General features: G+C 39.2%; 1 protein-coding gene across 2 annotated transcripts in view; it reads right to left on the minus strand.

The window, feature by feature from the left end:
• Positions 1 to 7,657, minus strand: part of LOC118403670 (proton-associated sugar transporter A-like) — a 31,274-nt gene extending 23,617 nt beyond the window's left edge. Inside the window, exon 1 of one of the 2 annotated variants that reach the window (XM_035802451.1) lies at positions 7,408 to 7,657. The gene's annotated coding sequence lies outside the window, so the exon portion shown is untranslated. The remainder of the gene's footprint in view (positions 1 to 7,407) is intronic. The other variant, XM_035802450.1, reaches the window with a different exon arrangement.
• Between the last annotated feature and the right edge of the window lie 11,660 nt (positions 7,658 to 19,317).

The following is a 19,317-nucleotide window of genomic DNA, read 5'->3' on the forward strand; positions in this document are numbered from 1 at the left end:
TCCCCTCAAACACGGAACCTCTATTTAAAGTCCTATCCGAGGGACGACCCTAACCAAAGCTAGGTACTCATTTTCACCTGAGGGTAGTGAGGTAAGTCGTGTAAAGCGCCTTTTTTCAAGAGCACAAGATCGATGGCATGTCAACGGATTTGAACCCAAGACCTCTGGGCCAAACACCCCTCCGTTAAGCCAAATGAACCCACAATGGTTGTATACTTGCAAAGTCGTAAGAAAATAAACTAAATATGATATAACATTTTCTCATTTTTTTTATCGCTAGTGCAGACACGAATCGAAATTACACCATATAACATATAATGCATTCATACTTTTCTGAAGGTTAACAATATCCAAGGTTAATTCGATCACTGTACAGCTGGAGTAAGATTTTATATTCAGTTCAGATTTTACTTATTGCAGCATGTATGTCCTCATTTCATTGTGATGAGAGAAAATGATCAGATATTCATATCGCAATGACGAATGATTCTATGCTTCGCGATGGCTAAGTTTAAAAATATCTAAAGGCAATTCATCTCTACAACTGGATAAAAATTTTAGATTTAGTTCAGATTTTACTTATTGTAGTCTGTATTCAATATTTTGTTGTAAGAAAATTATCAGATATTCATATCTTGATGACGAATAATTCTATGTTTCACGATCCCTAAGGTTAAGGTTAAAAACACTTAAAGACATTTCGATCTCTACGACTGGATAAAGATGTTTAGACTTATTTCAGATTTCACGTATTGCAGTCTGTATGTTCTTATTTCATTGTCTTAACAGAAAATAATCAGATACTCATATATTGATGACGAATTGTTCTAAGTTTTGCGATCGCTAAGGTTAAGGTTAAAAATATCTAAAGACGATTCGATCTCTACCACTGGATAAAGATTTTACATTTATTTCAGATTTTACTTATTACAGTCTGTATGTCCTGATTTTATTGTGTTCAGAGAAAATGATCAGATATTCATGTCATAATGACGAATGATTCTGTGTTTCGCGATCACATCTTTTAAGCAGGGTTGCTCAGTATATCAGGGTTTTCTGCTCCCTTGGGCTAGATCAGGCTTCATGAGTCAGCGTATGTTTAACACCCATCTTATTATATTAGCCCCGTTGGGCTTTTACGTATGCAACGTTGGCATGGATGAGGCCATGTTGATTTGATTATATGGATGATATTCTATGGGAACCCAAAAAAACTGATGCGAGCGAGCAAAAAAATTAATGTAAAAATTGCCTTCATTTTGACGTCTAAGCGGTCATATTGCTTTATTTGCTTCATTTTCTTGTTTTTGACTACTTGCTATCCATCTACGATTTGTTACTGTACTGTATTTGGTCTGTTATTATACTGTTATATATTTTTTTTATCTATGTTACTTTGGTTGCCGCATTTCGTTGTTTGTTTTTTTTTAAATCCGTCTGCGATTTGTTTTTGTACTGTTCTTACACCATTTGGTAGTTTCATTCATGTTTTTTAGTAGAAAACTTAAGCTGCTTTGATTGTTACTTATCATTGTATAATACTTATTCATACAATACATTATCATACTTATTATTGTATAATTTCTTTTTTGTAGAATTGTGACCAATATCTTTTATGTTTTAAGGAGGGCTTGTACGGTTTTTCATATCATTTAACTTTTACTCTCTGTATTTTGTATTTTCCTGCAAAGAAATAGATGACTTAAATAGCATTCTATAATCCTGTTATCATAATAGAAATATCATACATAATTATGAAGTATGACTAAAAATACAACCAACCACATTAAAGCCAAAACGATTTTTCAAAAATTTTTGAGATTAGTCGGGCGCTCTGTCAAATTACAGGTCACAGTCACGTCGTATTGACGTCGTAGCGTGATCGCCGTCTGATTTAAGGCAAGGAAATATAGATCGCAGAGAGATCATAGCGGCATCACTGTCTAGTTACTAGTTACCGTCCTTGGCCTAATTCTTCCTCTTTCTAATTATCCTAGCAAGATATCGATGTGGATCTTTGTTGCATAAGTGCACCGGTATTAACGTGTTTCCTTCGGACATTTTAGCTTTGATCCAAGAAGATTAAAGGTTCATACCGCCTCTTATCCAAACCTCAAAATGCCCTACAGGACGCTTGAAGATAAGGTTGTAACGTTATTACATAGGAGATAGATCAATTGCGTGACCATTTTTACTTTTGGGTGTCCCTGTAGCTCAACTGGTAGCAGCCTCACAGTTGAGCTTCTGGTTCAAATTAGTTGGTAACTGGGAAACCCTGGGAAGGGCATCTGGTTGGGGCTGCATCTGTATTTCGGTAGGGACGTGAAATGATGGCCCGTATTTTAGGAGGTGCATCGAGTGCGTTTAGGAGAAAATAATAGCAACCCCTCCCTGTAAAAATATACTCTGCTACCGAAACAGCAAAAGAAACATTACAGCCCTATGTGCCACTAATAAACAATACCTTTAATACGTTTATGAAGGTTAGACATCCAAATACAATTCAATCTCTACAACTGGATTAAAACGGAAATTTACTTTCGAACGTTTCCAGTGACACCCACCACTCTTCTTCTGTGTTATTAGAATTAATTTCTGATATTGAATTGTTTGTTTTGCGAAATTCAAAATATGAAAATATAACAAGGAGTCCTAAATGTTCAATACTTTCTGCTTTGCTACAGCATGAAGCCAACGACATCTGGGAACATCCATACTAAATGCATTATTTCTTTTGCCGATATATTTGTCGTAGTAAGACTAATGTCTTCATTATTCTAGAAGACGTTTTCACATTCAAATTTCAAACGGTCTTACTTACTGATATTCTTTGTACATCTTCAGGTTGTGTCCTTATTCAAAAGTTTCGCATATCCTTTTGCATCTACCTTGTCGATGAATTATCAAATAGCCACACAGAAAACGAAAAAAAAAAGAATGATGACCTTGACAGAGATATATTGGAAATTCGAGACAAGGGCTCTCAGAGGTGGCCACCCGGTACAACACGGGTTTCACTGATATTAAATGATATGTATGGAATTAGGTAGGGTCGATTTTAGTGATGTAATAGCGTCCCTCGGAAAGGACATTACATGGAGGTCCAGTGTTTGAAGAGAGCAACAACTACAGCACGTAGAAGAACCCACAACAGTTACGGTAAGAGTATGGGTCCTTCCCTGGTGTGAGTGGTTCATATTCTTACAGTTAAAGTGTCACAACTGAGAAAATTCCTGTCCTATTGAGGTAAATTAGTGTTGTTTTAAGGTTGACACTACAAGCCCTTGCGATTTAGCCACGCCAACATGCAAGCTCTTCGTAATTCAGCCCCTGGTTGCGGAGAGAGAGAATAGTCGGCTAACCCAATAACAATAACAATAATTACAACAACATGATTTTTCGGTTAAATCTACGTCAGATTATTCCAAAATGTGTTAGTACACCTTGTGTCACTTGGTCTCGTATTCGCAATGCCTTGTAGTTGAAATTGATTGCGCAATTAATTTGCTAGTATTTTTAGAACTTAGGCATTGTACTGATTAAGCCTAACTTACGGCCTTGTTCAAACCAAGAGGAATCACACTTATACACATACAAGGCTGACAAATATCTAACTCAATTAGCATCGGTACAGTGTGCCATTTAGAGAAAGGCAGTCACGTCCAATATATCGCTTTTGCAAAGCAAATATGTTACGGGAGCCGTTTTCATCAAAATGAAAAGCAAAACTACAATGAAAAGCATTAGAAGGGAATTTTTAAGAAAATAGCTGAATGTAATTTAAAAAGTACCAAAGTTTAGCTTAATTGCTACATGTTGGCTATCGTATTTTTCCTTATATGTAATGGTGATATTTAACAATGTGGATATCATCCTAAACCAAATAAGTCAGTCTCAAATTTCGTTCATTCATTCATCATCTAAACCTTGTCGTACCTAGTGGCATACGGGACAGCAAATTTTCTTGCTTTTTCAGTAGCAGGGTATATTTTCACTGGGGATGGCTTGTTGATTAAGGTTAGACATAAAGGTTAGACGCCTTAAATCAGTTACTCAGGCAACTGAATTTGATTCTGGAAACAGTCAGACGTTATAGACATCCATCCAATGTCTTATGTCAGTGAAACTGGTTTGAATGGTTTGTTAGCCCTTCCCTTTTAACGTGATCAAGGCAGCTCCTCGAATGCTAGATCCTCTATTCTACATCCCCTTCCGCAAGACAGGTACAACCCCAACCAAGATACCCTACCCAGGATGGAACCGTACCAACTAATCAAAGGTTGAGCTTCAGAGACATCCCTTTCAATTGTTAACGAGCATTCCCCAAATAAATTGCATAACACTGTATCATTGCACTTTTATTCATACAGTGGCATGAAATGTCTACGCTTGCGGATAATCGCTTTGTCAACTAGACCCACTGGGATTAGGGTGAAGATAATCTACAAATCTCTGACAGAATATGGCGATACGGAGCGATGATTTAAACCCATAGTGCTATCTTATTCCCGACCTTCTTAGCTACGGTTGATAAGACGCATATGTCACGTTTGTAGCATTGGGAGAAGGTACTACATGACTAAGTGTTTTATGTTTATGTGGACTATAATCAGCGCGGCAATACCATTGAATCTCTTTCAACCATGATTGTTCATAGTACCGATACTTTATGACCACCATAAATTAATAAGGAAATTGTGTAATTCCATTGTTTTCCATAACTGGACTCCAATTAGTGTAATACATGTAATCCATGACAGGTGGAACATATACAGATACTGAACATGCAAATGAGGAATTGATTTGTATAATTAATACAAAAATTGAAAAATGCTTGGTTGATGAATGATCGGAAATTTATTGTGACTTATGTTAGTTACTTGAACGTAAACAGCACCATGCATAAATCATGTAAATGTGTAATTCATTTGCATTAAATCTATTTTATGGAGGCATGAGGTTGCCAAAATGTAAATTTCATTCCCAGACCGGGATTTCCTAAAAGTGTAAAGTGCCTTTCCCAAGGGCACAATATCACAAATTCGAACAACACTAGACAAAAACAAGAATATCCAGAAATTTCCGGGCACTGACACACCCGTGAAATTTGACATCTCCAAATCGCATACAACAATTTCTGGCCACGATGTGTCCGGTCCCGAAAATCTCCGTATATTCCTGTACATGGCCGTGTGCGGGACCCGCACACGGCGTGCCCTGAGAAGTGAATCACTGGCTCCTAGATCAAATAATTGCATTTAAGTTCGCGGGAATTTAATTTCGCGGTAGCGGGAAGAAGGACTTTCGCGGTGGTTTAAGGTTCGCGGTAGCACTATACACTGTTCGCGGTGGTTTTAAGTTCACGGTGCATTGGAAACCGCTAACATATACAAATTCACCGCGAACACTTTTGCATTTACATTACCCTACACATGCGTGTGACCCCACAAAACATGTTTTTATTTCACTCAAAGAACCTCTCTGTAGATATCACCATGGCGGTTCAAGCTTGATAGCACAAATAGACTTCCACTGAAATGATTGTTGTGATAACCTCCTATACAAATATTAGCATGATGTTTGCCGAAAGGATTAACTAAATTAAGGCGTGCGATTCAATCTAGCCACGTGATCACTTTATGGCCTTTGTAAATGTCGCGAGGTTAACGCAATATGTGTATTGTTTATGATTTATTAATTAACAATTATCTTCATTAATACAAACACATGATTCGTTAAAGGCGGCAGCATGCTAGATGAAGGTTAATGCAATGTTGTTGATATGAATCATCAATTAATTAATGAAAATTTACAAGCACACAATTTATTGAAAGCATTACTTTGTACATGCGATGTAATAATCTAAATTGAGCTAAAAGCTTTGAAAACTAAACGACACTCCGAAATGATGACAATGTTATGGAATATATATGTTGATATTATGTATATATTATCAGGTAATGCAAATTCTTTCAAACGGCATAATTCAATAAATTATTGCTATGGTACTTTTTACCTAAGTAACGTTGGTTCACCTTTTCCCGGAGGTACTGTAGTTTTTGTCTGGATTTTGTGCTCGCAACTGTAACTCATGATCATCTGCATTGATTTCTTTGAATTTATGTATGTAGGTAGGTATTGAGATATTGTTGACGCCCTTCAATTTTCGGTAATATAAAATTATAGAACGACATCCAAATCTTGTTGTCACTGTATCAGCCATGGCTTAGAATTGTACCCAGTAGTGGCACCACTCGACATATTGAGTCATCAAGAACTTACAGCTAAACGACTTAGTGGCCTAGATTTCATATAAAGTATCAAGGATAAGTCAATACGTTTCTAGGGCATACGATAGTCGTATCGCGAAGACCAAATGGGTGTGCAAACATTCCCACCCAGATCCTTACACAAATCTAGGGTAATGGAGTGATGGGCGCTGATTTTTGCATGCACTGAATGTCATTGGAGCGATAACGTTACGGTAAAGCGAAAGATCCTTGAGCTACAAGAAAAGAGCCATCACTTTAGAGCGAGCGTGCAATGTATCTTTCGCGTACCCGGATTTCCTAAGAGGAGCATAGATAACGGGGCTTTTTTACGGCGAAGGCTTTGCAAACGTACCACCGAAAAGGGGCTAGTTCTATGTGCATACACGAATATATATATATATACGACTTGCGGAATGACATATGATATAACAACCGGTACATATTTCACATGATATGATTGCCAAGTCTGTTTACCGCTGTAACGCTAGTTCACCTTTATCCCCGGGGGAACCTTTATCCGTTGTTTAAAAAAATGGGTATTTAGGGATGTCAATGCGACGGACGGTGGTTTTAAATTGGTAAACAAGCTGTATTTTAAAATATTGTACTTTCAAACCACTGTCCATCCATTTGATATCCCTTAACACCCCTTGGTTTTAAAACAACGGATAAAGGTTACCCCACGGATAAAGGTGAACTAGCGTTATATTCGTAGTTGATTTAAGGAAAGCTTTCGATTTTGTTGCGTATCTAATTACACTACAAGAAACGGAATCTTCATGGGTGCATTCGTAAATGTTGTAATTTTGTATGATTTACTTAGCCTTTACGTGAACTTAAAGATCAGATTCTGTGTAGTGCATAGTGTATATCGATTGTAAGGCGACGTTATTGTATAACATTACGTTCCAATTCGGTAAATCGCATCCCGCTGGCGTTGTTATCCTATCACTTTTACGAAGACAAGTTGCTTCTACATGTTGCATACAGCTACAGGTAGATACAGTACGCAACATGCGCGCGATACGTTAGCATTCTTCCCCGAAACAAAAATTGAATTTCAACAGCATTGAGATATATTTAGCCATCACCTAAGGCAAGATATACACCAAATAAATAAGAAAAATTGCCATACCTTTATTTGTTGCGTCTAGATGCTAGCTAGCGGTGAATCGGCGGCAGGTCTTCACCAGTGCATCCCAGAGCGACCTCCTCGTAGAGCAGGCAACTACCTCTAGATCTTCCCTCGGCTTCCGATTGATTTTCCTCATGCTACCCGTTCCCATGGCGACGGTATTTCATGACGTCATGACTGGGCGGAATTTGAAAAAAAAAGACGTTTGGCGATGACAGAAAAAGGGAGTAGATGATACGACCGCAGCCCGAATCTTGTTTAATTCATGTGAGAGCATCCCCACCTGAATTCTTTTGTCGTAAGGGAGTTGTAAATATTGACGATTTCGACGGGATTCTGTCGGTGGTTATTTGCTTGGCGACGAGCCTTAGAGGCGAGTGTCTACTCTACTCATTGTCAAATGGTTGACATTAAGTGGGCGTACGTAAGATGCTTCGTTTACTTAACAGGCGCTGACGACAGTAAGGGCAGCATAAGTCAAGTTGTAAAGCCGCACCAATGAAACCCCAGACAGATGCTGACATTTATCAAAGTCTCTTTTGATTTTTATCAATCTCATTTCTAGGCACTGGGCTTGGTGAGTTAAGAGTGCGGCTTTCCGGTGCCGCGCCAAATTTCCCCCCCGCTGAATTTTTGCTCCGTGTGGTAAGGGCAGTTGTTGTAACTCAAGTTGTAAGATGGGTCGAATAAAACCATACACAGATGCTGGCCGTTACCAGAGTCTCCTTTGATCGCATTTCTAGGAGGCTTGGTGAGTTAAGAGTGTGGCTTTTCGGTGTCGCGCCAAATTCTACCCCGACAAATTTTTGCTCCGTCAGATAAGAGCAGTATACGTCAACTTGTAAAACAATTCCAATGAACCCCCACGCAGATGTTGACATATATGTTTTTTTTTTTGCCTTGCCGCGGCAGCGGCATGGCCTTGTGGCCACTATTTTCTTGGTTGGATGGTTGGATGCATCAATGGTTCAAACAATGTTAACCCAGCCCTTCCAAAGGCCCTTCCGAAGTCCCTTCCCAGTTCTCTTTCTCGTGGACAAACTTACGGCTTAGGCGACCAACAGTACATCCCCGTCAAGATTTATACCTCCGTTTTACGTATTTGATAACAGTTGTGGTCGGTACTGAAAGCCTCTTAACATCTGGTTACATCGAATGAATGAAGCGTTGTATGGTGATATTTCAGATCCATTGTAGTAAAATATTATCAAGTGAATTATCTTACATAACAATTTGCATTAGCTATTCATAAAGATGAAATAAATGCCTAATCAGACCAATGCATTGTATGTGAATATATAAGTAGGCAATGACGTCATTAAAACGTCTCAAGAACGTATGACCGCAGCAAAACGCTAACTTGAGTTCAGTAGAATGCGAGCTCAAAGCGTTACACGAAAAGTCGTAATAAATAATATTTGCGGGTCACTATTTACATTTTAAATACTAACCCAAGTCCTGTCGCAAGCAATAATTGTTTGTTTGCAATGCATTTTCTGTATGCGACGCATTTTCAGAACGCGTGCCTGCTATCGGTGAGAAACTCCAGTTAGAGACCTCAGGCCTGTGGTACGTACTAAATTTTCTAGTCTTCATTATATATCCTTTCTTTCAAGTTATCGGGATTTCAGAAGGAAAATTTAACGTCTTAGAATATGTAAGATAAAATTCTACCTACTCATTATGTCAAACTCCTAGTTCTATCGTAGTGGTTCCACAAATTATCGTTTTTATTCGGTGTTTTTGTTGTGGCCAGTCATCATCTTCCGTAGATGACTTTGCTTTGTGCATTGTCGGAAATTTTTGTTACCTTGATGGTACTTCCCTGACACTATAGGTTAACACATTATTGAGAAGTGTAATAAATGACACTGTGGTTTGTCCGGCTGTAAACATAATTTCATAAATTTCATAAAACCGAAAAGACGAAGTGAAACAAAACCGCCCCCCTCCCCAGTCTTTCTATTTACATGCGTGTCTTAGTTTCTTGCTTACCAACTAACGTTTGCCAATCTTTAAGTGTCTTCTCGGGACTGTTTGTTGTAATGCCTTCATTTTGGTCACAATGACAAAAAAATTAAAGCTGTCGGTGGAGGAGGGTAGCAGATCCCCTCTACCACAAATTGTGAAGAATGTAATGAAATTTAGGGTGCTACCCTTCAGTCATATGTTTAGAAACACCTAGTATTCTATCAATCAAAAATGCATACGCTCATTCCGTTGGTTTTAATGTTGACACAAGAAATTTAACTAATTGTTCAATCTTACCATAGTAGTACTACATATACCTGAACTGCAGTCATTCATATAGTACCCTCTCAACTTACCACAGTACCTCAAATTGTGCATGCAGTACCCACTCAGCTCACCACAGTACCTGGACTCCTGCTGTGCATGCAGTACCCACTCAGCTGACCGCAGTACCTGGACTTTAGCTGTGCATGCAGTACCCACTCAGCTCACCACAGTACCTGGACTCCTGCTGTGCATGCAGTACCCACTCAGCTGACTGCAGTACCTGGACTCCTGCTGTGCATGCAGTACCCACTCAGCTGACCGCAGTACCTGGACTCTAGCTGTGCATGCAGTACCCACTCAGCTGACCACAGTACCTGGACTCCAGCCACGCATGCAGTACCCACTCAGCTGACCACAGTACCTGGACTCCAGCCATGCATGCAATACCCACTCAGCTGACCACAGTACCTGGACTCCAGCCACGCATGCAGTACCCACTCAGCTGACCACAGTACCTGGACTCCAGCCATGCATGCAATACCCACTCAGCTGACCACAGTACCTGGACTCCAGCCATGCATGCAGTACCCACTCAGCTGACCACAGTACCTGGACTCCTGCTGTGCATACGGTACCCATTCAGCTGACCACAATACCTGGACTCCTGCCGTGTATGCGGTACTAACTCAGCTGACCACAGTACCTGGACTCCTGCTGTGCATGCAGTACCCACTAAGCTGACCACAGTACCTGGACTCCTGCTGTGCATGCAGTACCCACTCAGCTGACCACAGTACCTGGACTCCTGCCGTGTATGCGGTACTAACTCAGCTGGCCACAATACCTGGACTCCTGCTGTGCATGCAGTACCCACTCATCTGGCCACAATACCTGGACGCCTGCTGTGCATGCTGTACCCTCTCAGCTGACCAAAGTACCTGAACTCCTGCTAACCATACAGTACTCACTCAGCTATCCTTTCACAGAAATGAAATAAATTAAAATTGTTACTGTATATCCTAGAAATAAGGTCTAATTATTTCATATTTATTAGTTGTCGATGGTCAGAAAATGCAACATCATATTTTAAGACACCTACATATATTTACAACAAGATTAACAGATCAATACAAGGCTTTGGCTACCATAATACGTATTTAGCAGACAAGCAAATTATCCCTACTGCACGCCAACGCACAACATTTTGCCTTGCCGGGCTTGAAGTGCCGACCCGCTTTTTCCTGACGATATTCCTACCACGCGGCAAGGCACAGCTTTTTTGAAAAGATTTCTTGTTTAATCAGTCTCATTTCTAGGCTTGGTGAGTACAGAGTGCGGCTTTCCGGTGCTACGCCAAAATTCTGCCCCTACAAATGTTTGCCCCCTGTGGTAAGGTTGTAAAACAAGGCCAATGAAACCCCAGACACATGCTGACATTTTTCTCTTCTGAATCATATCAAACTTACATATAGGCTATAGCGATGAACTAATACGTTACGAAATATATCACCCCTAGTCAATTTTGATGGGCAATCTGTATTGACAGAACCACCATTTGACATTTCGCATAGTCTTCTTTACTGCCATTGTATGAGAACCTAATGCATTAGAGCTGTAATAACATATGTACTATATACAGCACCTGGGACAAAACCTTAGCCCAGCAAAATCGACAATGTAGCCAACTTTTTACTAAAAGGGCCCTTAAAAAATAAGCTTGATGACCAACGGCTAGATGAATTATAAAGTTTAGAATTCTAACCCTGTCGGTTTATGCATTTTCGCCACTTGATGGACCAATCATTGACAGACAGACAACTGACTGATGACTGGTTTCAATGGTAAGAATCCTGATCTCCTATTGGACGGATTTTTGAACTGATTGAAAAGTCTGAACTCCTATTGGTTACTCAAGGAAAGGGGTTCTTTTGAGTTAGAGGAGAACAACAACTAGCCCTGGAGAAAAGACCCAATAAGCCCTCGGGTCTCGACAGCTAAGGATTATACAACTTGAATTCGAATAAAGAATTCTTGACAGAGTATATGTTAACAACGAACACTTTCAGGGAAAGAAAAGGTCAAAATACGAAGGAGCGAAAGAAAGAAGGAATATTGAGAGGTTGGCACAGCTTGGACCATAGAGACTGCTTACAGATGTCATAGAATACCAAGTGTAATATAACTTGAAGTATAATAAGGAATTCTTGACAGCGTATATTTTTGATAACGAACACATTCGGTGCGTTAATTAAAGAGGAAGAAAAATTCAGAATACGATGGGACGAAAGGATGAAGAAATATTGAGAGCTCGGCGACCCGCACGTCACTACACACAAATGTCATAAAAGACCGAGTTTGATATAACTTGAAGTCGAGTAAAGAACTCTAGTCAGAGTACTGTAAATGCAGAAATGTTCGCGGTGGATCAAAGTTCGCGGTTTTCGCGGTCACCACTTCACCGCGAACTTAAAACCACCGCGAACATTTTTCTTTAATGGTATTAGACTGCAGTCTATGATGTTACCGCGAAATTAAAACCACCGCGAAAAGTCATATTCCCCGCTACCGCGAAATTGAATCCCCGCGAACTTAAATGCATTTATGGTATACGGTTGACAACAAGCCCCTTCAGTTCGTCAAAGGCAAACACAAGGTCAGACCAAGGTTGAGCGAAAGGGAGAAGAAGTATTGACAACCTGTCGAGGCTCCGGTGATGGCGAGTACTCACAAATGTCATAAATGACCGATTATGATGAAACTTCAAGTCTGATAAGGCCACACCAATTTAATTTGTTGGTTCTCGGATTTTCCAACCCATTTTTTTCCGATTTGCAAAAAAAAAATTAGTCCCAAGAAAAATAAAGGTTTTGCTATTGCAGACCTTTAAAAGCACCCATTCCAGGGGCACATATTGTTGATAAACCAATCAGAGCACTTATTCGCAGCCACATGATCAGAACAGTGGTAGGATTATATAAAATCAAAAGAAGAGATTCATTGGATAAATCATGCCATGAAAAACTGAAAATTTGACTACTTTACCTTGTTTTTTTGTGTTGAATAAGTTCACCACAGACTTTTTGCAATTTTTTTCGACCGACCGCCCCAATATTTTTCTGAAAGAATCCGAGAACCAACAAATTAAATTGGTGTGCCCTAAGGAATCATTGACAGATTATATTGTTGACAGCAAATACTTTCTGTTCATAAAATAGAAAGAGAAGTAAGATTATGGTGGGGCGAAAGAAAGAAGAAATATTGAGAGCTTGTCACAACGCGGGTCATAGGGACTACTCAGAAATGTCATAAAAGACCGAGTATGATGTAAAAGTCTATGAGGAATTATTGACAGGGTATATGGTTAACAGCGACCACTTTCAGTTCGTGAAATAAAAAGGAAAGGTCACAATACGTTGGGGCGAAAGGGAAAAAGAAATATTGACAACTTGTCACACCTTGGGTCACAACGACTACTCACAGATGTCATAAAAGACCGAGTATGGTGTAACTTGAAGTTTAAGGAGGAATTCAAACACTTGCTGTTCGTAAAAGGGAAAGAAAGGGTCAAAATACTTTGGAGCAAAAGGAAGAAGAAGAAATATGGACAGCTTGTCAAAACTCCGGTCATAGAGACTACTCACGAATGTCATAAATGACCGAGTATGATGGAATCATTGACAGAGTATATTGTTGACAGCAAATACTTCAAAATATAAAGAAAGGTCAGGATATGATGGGGTTAACGGAATTGGTATTGAGGACTCGGCATTGCTCGGGCCATATATAGCGACTACTACAAAATATCATAAAATACAAAGTATGGTGTAACTCGGAGGAATTCTTGACAAAGTACATGGTTAACAGCAAACACTTTCAGGTAGTAAAAGGGGACGAAAATGTCAGAATACTTTGGGGCAAAAGGAAGAAGAAATATTGACAGCTTTTGCACATCTTGGGTAACAGCGACTACTCACAAATGTCATAAAATCCCGAGTATGGTGTAACTTGAAGTTCAAGTAGGAATTCAAACACTTGCTGTTCGTAAAAGAGAAAGAAAGGGTCAAAATACTGTGGGGCGAAAGGAAGGAGAAATATTGAGAGCTCGGCACAGTCATAGCGACTACTCACAAATGTCATAAAAGACCGAGAATAAGGAATTCTTGACCGAGTACATGGTTAACAGCAAACACTTTCAGGTAGTAAAGGGGGAAGAAAATGTGAGAATTCTGTGGGGCGAAAGGAAGACGAAGAAATATGAACAGCTTGTCAAAAATCGGGTCATAGAGACTTCTCACAAATGTCATAAAAGACCGAGCTCGAGAATAAGGAATTCTTGACCGAGTACATGGTTAACAGCAAACACTTTCAGGTAGTAAAGGGGGAAGAAAATGTGAGAATTCTGTGGGGCGAAAGGAAGACGAAGAAATATGGACAGCTTGTCAAAAATCGGGTCATAGAGACTTCTCACAAATGTCATAAAAGACCGAGCTCGAGAATAAGGAATTCTTGACAGAGTACATGGTTAACAGCAAACACTTTCAGGTAGTAAAGGGGGAAGAAAATGTGAGAATTCTGTGGGGCGAAAGGAAGACGAAGAAATATGGACAGCTTGTCAAAACTCAGGTCATAGAGACTTCTCACAAATGTCATAAAAGACCGAGCTCGAGAATAAGGAATTCTTGACAGAGTACATGGTTAACAGCAAACACTTTCAGGTAGTAAAGGGGGAAGAAAATGTCAGAATACTGTGGGGCGAAAGGAAGAATAAGAAATATGGACAGCTTGTCAAAACTTGGGTCATAGAGACTACATACAAATGTCATAAAAGACCGAGCTCGAGAATAAGGAATTCTTGACAGAGTACATGGTTAACAGCAAACAATTTCAGGTAGTAAAAGGGGAAGAAAATGTCAAAATACTGTGGGGCGAAAGGAAGAAGAAGAAATATGGACAGCTTGTCAAAACTTGGGTCATAGAGACTTCTCACAAATGTCATAAAAGACCGAGTATGATCGCCAACAGCCAGCTACAATACGACATGTTCAAAGGCTGGCGCCACCACGGTGCGACCTGGAGCTACCTTTCGTAATAACGTCGTACGTCAGTCGTGGGAATCACATCACTTATCTTGATTTTCTTCACTAAAGGTACATTGAATGTCTACGCCCTGAAATATTGTTGTTGTATTCTATGACGAAATCTAACAATTTTATGACAGTGTGTTTGTCAATGTATAACAAGTCACAGTATTCTATATCATTTTTCCGCTTACAAGTTAGATAGCGAATCTGGATAGTAGTTGAAGAATATTCTCGTTCTTGGCTGATGAATCATAATAGTTATTATAAGAATATCCTTTTGCACTTTCAATAATGCCACTAATGGCCTAAGTGTGCATGCGCAGCAAAATGCATTGTGGGTGATATGTCAAAGGTAAAACGCCCTAATAATAATTTATCATAGTTTTTGACCTGACCATTATCTCGATTTAACTACCAAAGCGAAGACGTGTTAACTAAATGTCTGAAGGGTCATCACCTTTGACATATTACCCACAATACATTTTGCCGCGCATGCCTACTAGATCCTCCATATTGTAAAAGGAAACAAGCAACAATCTTCTTTAGTTATAACTGTACAAACAAATCTCGTGCACCTGTTCAGAAAGAAAAACATGGTTTACTTTCCAAGTTTCAAACTAGGAGTTATGTGGGTCAAAGAGTTGAAAGCTTGCTGGAAATCCCCACTTTTGTAAAACTTGCCTGACAACGAATCTCAAATAAGGCAGCGGTCCGAGAGCTGTGTTTGTTCCATCGATCTTTTCTTATCGGTCCCAACCAGACCACATCATTACCAAAACCATCACTGAAACTTGCAAAAGGCTTTCGCTGACCTGGGCTTCATACATTCAGGGCAGAAAAAAACTGAAAGGGGCATTGTCTGAGTCTCTTTCTTTGACAGGAAATCCCATTTATGTCAGCAAAAGTCTTATCGCAAAAAGGAGATTATGAAATTCATACGCTACAAAACGCAAAGAACAGCCATCTAGAAGCTTACGGTTGCAATATGGGGATATGGATACATTGTAAACATGTAAAAGATGTGAAAGGAATTTGCTGAGCTCAGACACTATCTAAAGCCGGAATGCCGTCAGAATAAAAATTCTTTTCTATTCCTGCCAATTCGTAGTGTGTTCCATGGCATTCAAAGTGGATTCTAAGTGCTTTCTAACTATTCTAGCTGCAGTCTGGCCGCATTCTACGGCATTCTAACATTATTCGAAACATTCTTATCTCATTCAATGGAGAACCGAAACGGCAGGTCATTTCGAATCCTGTCAGAATGTGGCCAAAACAGTGAGAATGCACTTCGAATTCCAAGGAATAGAAAAGAATTTTCATTCTGACGGCATTTTGGCTCATTCCTTCTCGGGTGAGGGGGATATAAGGTCTATTTGGAATTCCCACCCGAATGGCCCCGAATGTGGCACGAATTTTGCAAATACTTCATTCCGGCTGTTCCTGCCAATCTGGTTTCCATGTGAAGGCACTTTAACGAACTGGATGCTATCTGAAACGTCTGACCGTCGACATTTATGATCAGTTTAGAACTGGTCCCTAATCTAAATTATAACGTCATCTTGTGATCTAAAATCCCCTAATGACCATGTCACAGTATGGCGTCTTTTAAATTTTCTGATACACATTTAGAAAGCCGTAATTTATCATGCATATCTTGATGACAAGCCGCTATATCCTATATTATATTTGCCCTCATTTTTATCTTTATAGAAAATTGAATCATAATTGAGTAATCACGTATTTCATAACGTAGCGAAAGCTCAATATTTTGACGAATGGTAATATAATAAAGAGACTTTTGAAAAATGGTGTCCTCAACGTTAATTCATTGGCGCGTTTAAGAGTTTGGTCCAGATTCTAGAGGTCATTGACTCGAATCCCGTGCTATGCCTCAATGTTTTCCCATTGCACTTTACACGACTTTCCTCACTCCATCCGGGATGTAAAAATGGGTACCTGAATCAGTTGGGGAGAAAAAAGGAGCTGAAAGTGGAGGGATGGGCTCCACCTTCCAATACCATGCCCTGAACACCGTGGATAACAACTCACTGCCTCTACGACATTAAAATGGCTATGGGAATACCTTTTTGCTGTGCTGTCGTAACATGTTTACCGTTTTTGTCCCTTTCTCTGGGCAAAGCAAAATGAGAGAATTGTGCCAGAGTTTCTTATAACAACATTTATACATGTTTATTTACAAATATTCAGTAGCATGTTGACATATCTACATTTTATGTTCAAAACAATATCCATCGGCTTTTCACTATCTCTTCAATCAAATTATCATCATGATAGAATATATGACAACAACACGTCCGTATTCATAATCATACGCGGAATTTTCAATATGATAAGATCAGCTGCTTAACATTACTAATTGCTATCCGCGTTGACGACCAAGAGTTTAATTAGCCTAACACTTAGAACGCGCTGTCTCCAGTCGTAGCTTATCAAATCTAAAACAACTATTTGTACGAGTAGAAAATGAATCATAAAACATATCATATACAAGCTGTAACAGACAACGAAGACTAAACTATATATTGTGAAATTCTATCTAGTCTGTACTCTGTTTACACAATCTCTCGCTGTCTGGGGTTAATGACCCCCTCCCTTAGGGCGGCAATTGTAAGGCCGGCCGCTAGGAGCGCGATTTTAGTCAGACTATATAATGTTCTATATCTACTGTACTAATGCAGGGTTTAACTTCTTCTTTGAAAGCAAAAGGAAGTTAGTATGAATATGCCATCATTTAAAACTAAGGGGTTACGCAGTTTCATCATAAATTATGCAAATTAGATAGATAATAGTTTGCATAATTCATGACCAATAATATTCCTCTCGAACCAAGTCGAGTTGACAAGTATGAAGTTCTTGCCATCTAGAGGTTCTTGAATATTTGCTACGTGAAGATTCCAACCAGAAACTGAACCCCTACTTTTTTCCATGGTGGTAACAGCATTGAATGTCTGTTCACGTACAAGTGTAACTTACAAGATAGCTTTTATGGAGACACAGACTATTTGATAAAGTACGCAGTAACCGTCAAATACCCATTCCCTGAACAGTTAAAGAAAAAAAAATAAACATGCACGCGGGCATGTTTTTGGTTTATGGTAAGGTTGAAATGTCATAAATAATCATAGAACCGAACTCTCGTGAATTGAAAACATGTTTCTGGTCAATTGCAACGTCCTTTCGGTCATTATTCATTCAGCAAGCTACAATTTCTTGGGCCACATAGGAAAATACGGCCTCCTGGACAATTTCGATCGTAATTTTTAGGTTGATTACGTTTCGTGTGTATATACTATAGGTATCCCACACCAAATTTCATTTGGTTTCCATAAGAGGAATTTAAATAAAAGCACAAATATACATTTGGGGTATAAAATGGCCCCAAATACCAAAAAATTAAGATGCCACCATATCTATACTAAGTGTTGTTAAGTGTACATGTAACTACATGTCTGCTAAATTTTGTGCTTTTTAAACAAATGTGAACACTTTTCAGCGATACTGCTTAGACAATGCTATAAATCTAAGACAATTTCCAAGATGCTAGATAAGCAAGAGATGTCTATTTTGCTTTTCTTAATTAAGATTGTACCTTTTCCGTTAAGATCGAACAGTCTGGAAATCTGTACAATACGGTGCTATGTGAAGTAAATCAGCTCCCTTTAAAAACTTGCAAAGCATCTGTTTCTATATCCAGCAGTCTGGTTAATATTTACAAATACAAATAGAGTATACCGCTTTCAGCTAGCCATATAACAAGAAGAAGAATACCACCGCCCCTTTGTATATTCAGATGCGATGGTCTTGAGAAACGACACTGAGTCAAGTTTTATCCAACAATAGACCCTGGATAGCTGCGCTCTTGGAAATAGATTCTAACATCTTTAATTTCTGTCTGGAGATCGCAAAGGAAAGCTAATACCACACAGTGTGTGTTTAACAGAAACGAATTGGAGTAGGAATAGAAACATATGACATAACCTCGGGTTGCCGGTTTCTACAAATCCTTTACATAAAGGAGGGCTTACATGGGGGTACGGAGGTGGAAGTTATTGGAGTATCTCTGTACAACATCTGCTATTAGAAACCCATCCAATACCCAGCCTACGGGAAGTAGCAGTGAAGAGGAATATACTGCTTTTGGGGGACTAGAAATTGAATACATCGTTTGAAGCGAAACACATCCTTGCCAAACTGTACGCTGTGAGTGCGAATGGGTTAAAGCCGATGAAGTAACGGATGTTCACCTTTATTCACGGGGAGACCTATACCCGTTGTTTTTCAAACCGGAATCGGACCAATTCCATTTCCTGTCGCATTTTTTTTAAAAATTCACTCATCTTTTAAGACATACCAAATCCCTTTTAAGGTATCTCGGTTGGCTAAATTGGCATTTTGACCTTCCAATGTTTTCTTATTAATGAATTAAGAAAGAATGGAGCCATAACAGATGTTGATAGATGGGCATTAAAGAATTCTAAATCTGATTTTTTGGGGGCCAAATTGATGACGTCATCATTTTTATTACCTCTGATATTATTTTTTTCTATGACAAGATACAGCACTTTGGTAC

Source organism: Branchiostoma floridae, chromosome 16, assembly GCF_000003815.2.
Source record: "Branchiostoma floridae strain S238N-H82 chromosome 16, Bfl_VNyyK, whole genome shotgun sequence".
Classification (NCBI taxonomy): Eukaryota; Metazoa; Chordata; class Leptocardii; order Amphioxiformes; family Branchiostomatidae; genus Branchiostoma; species Branchiostoma floridae.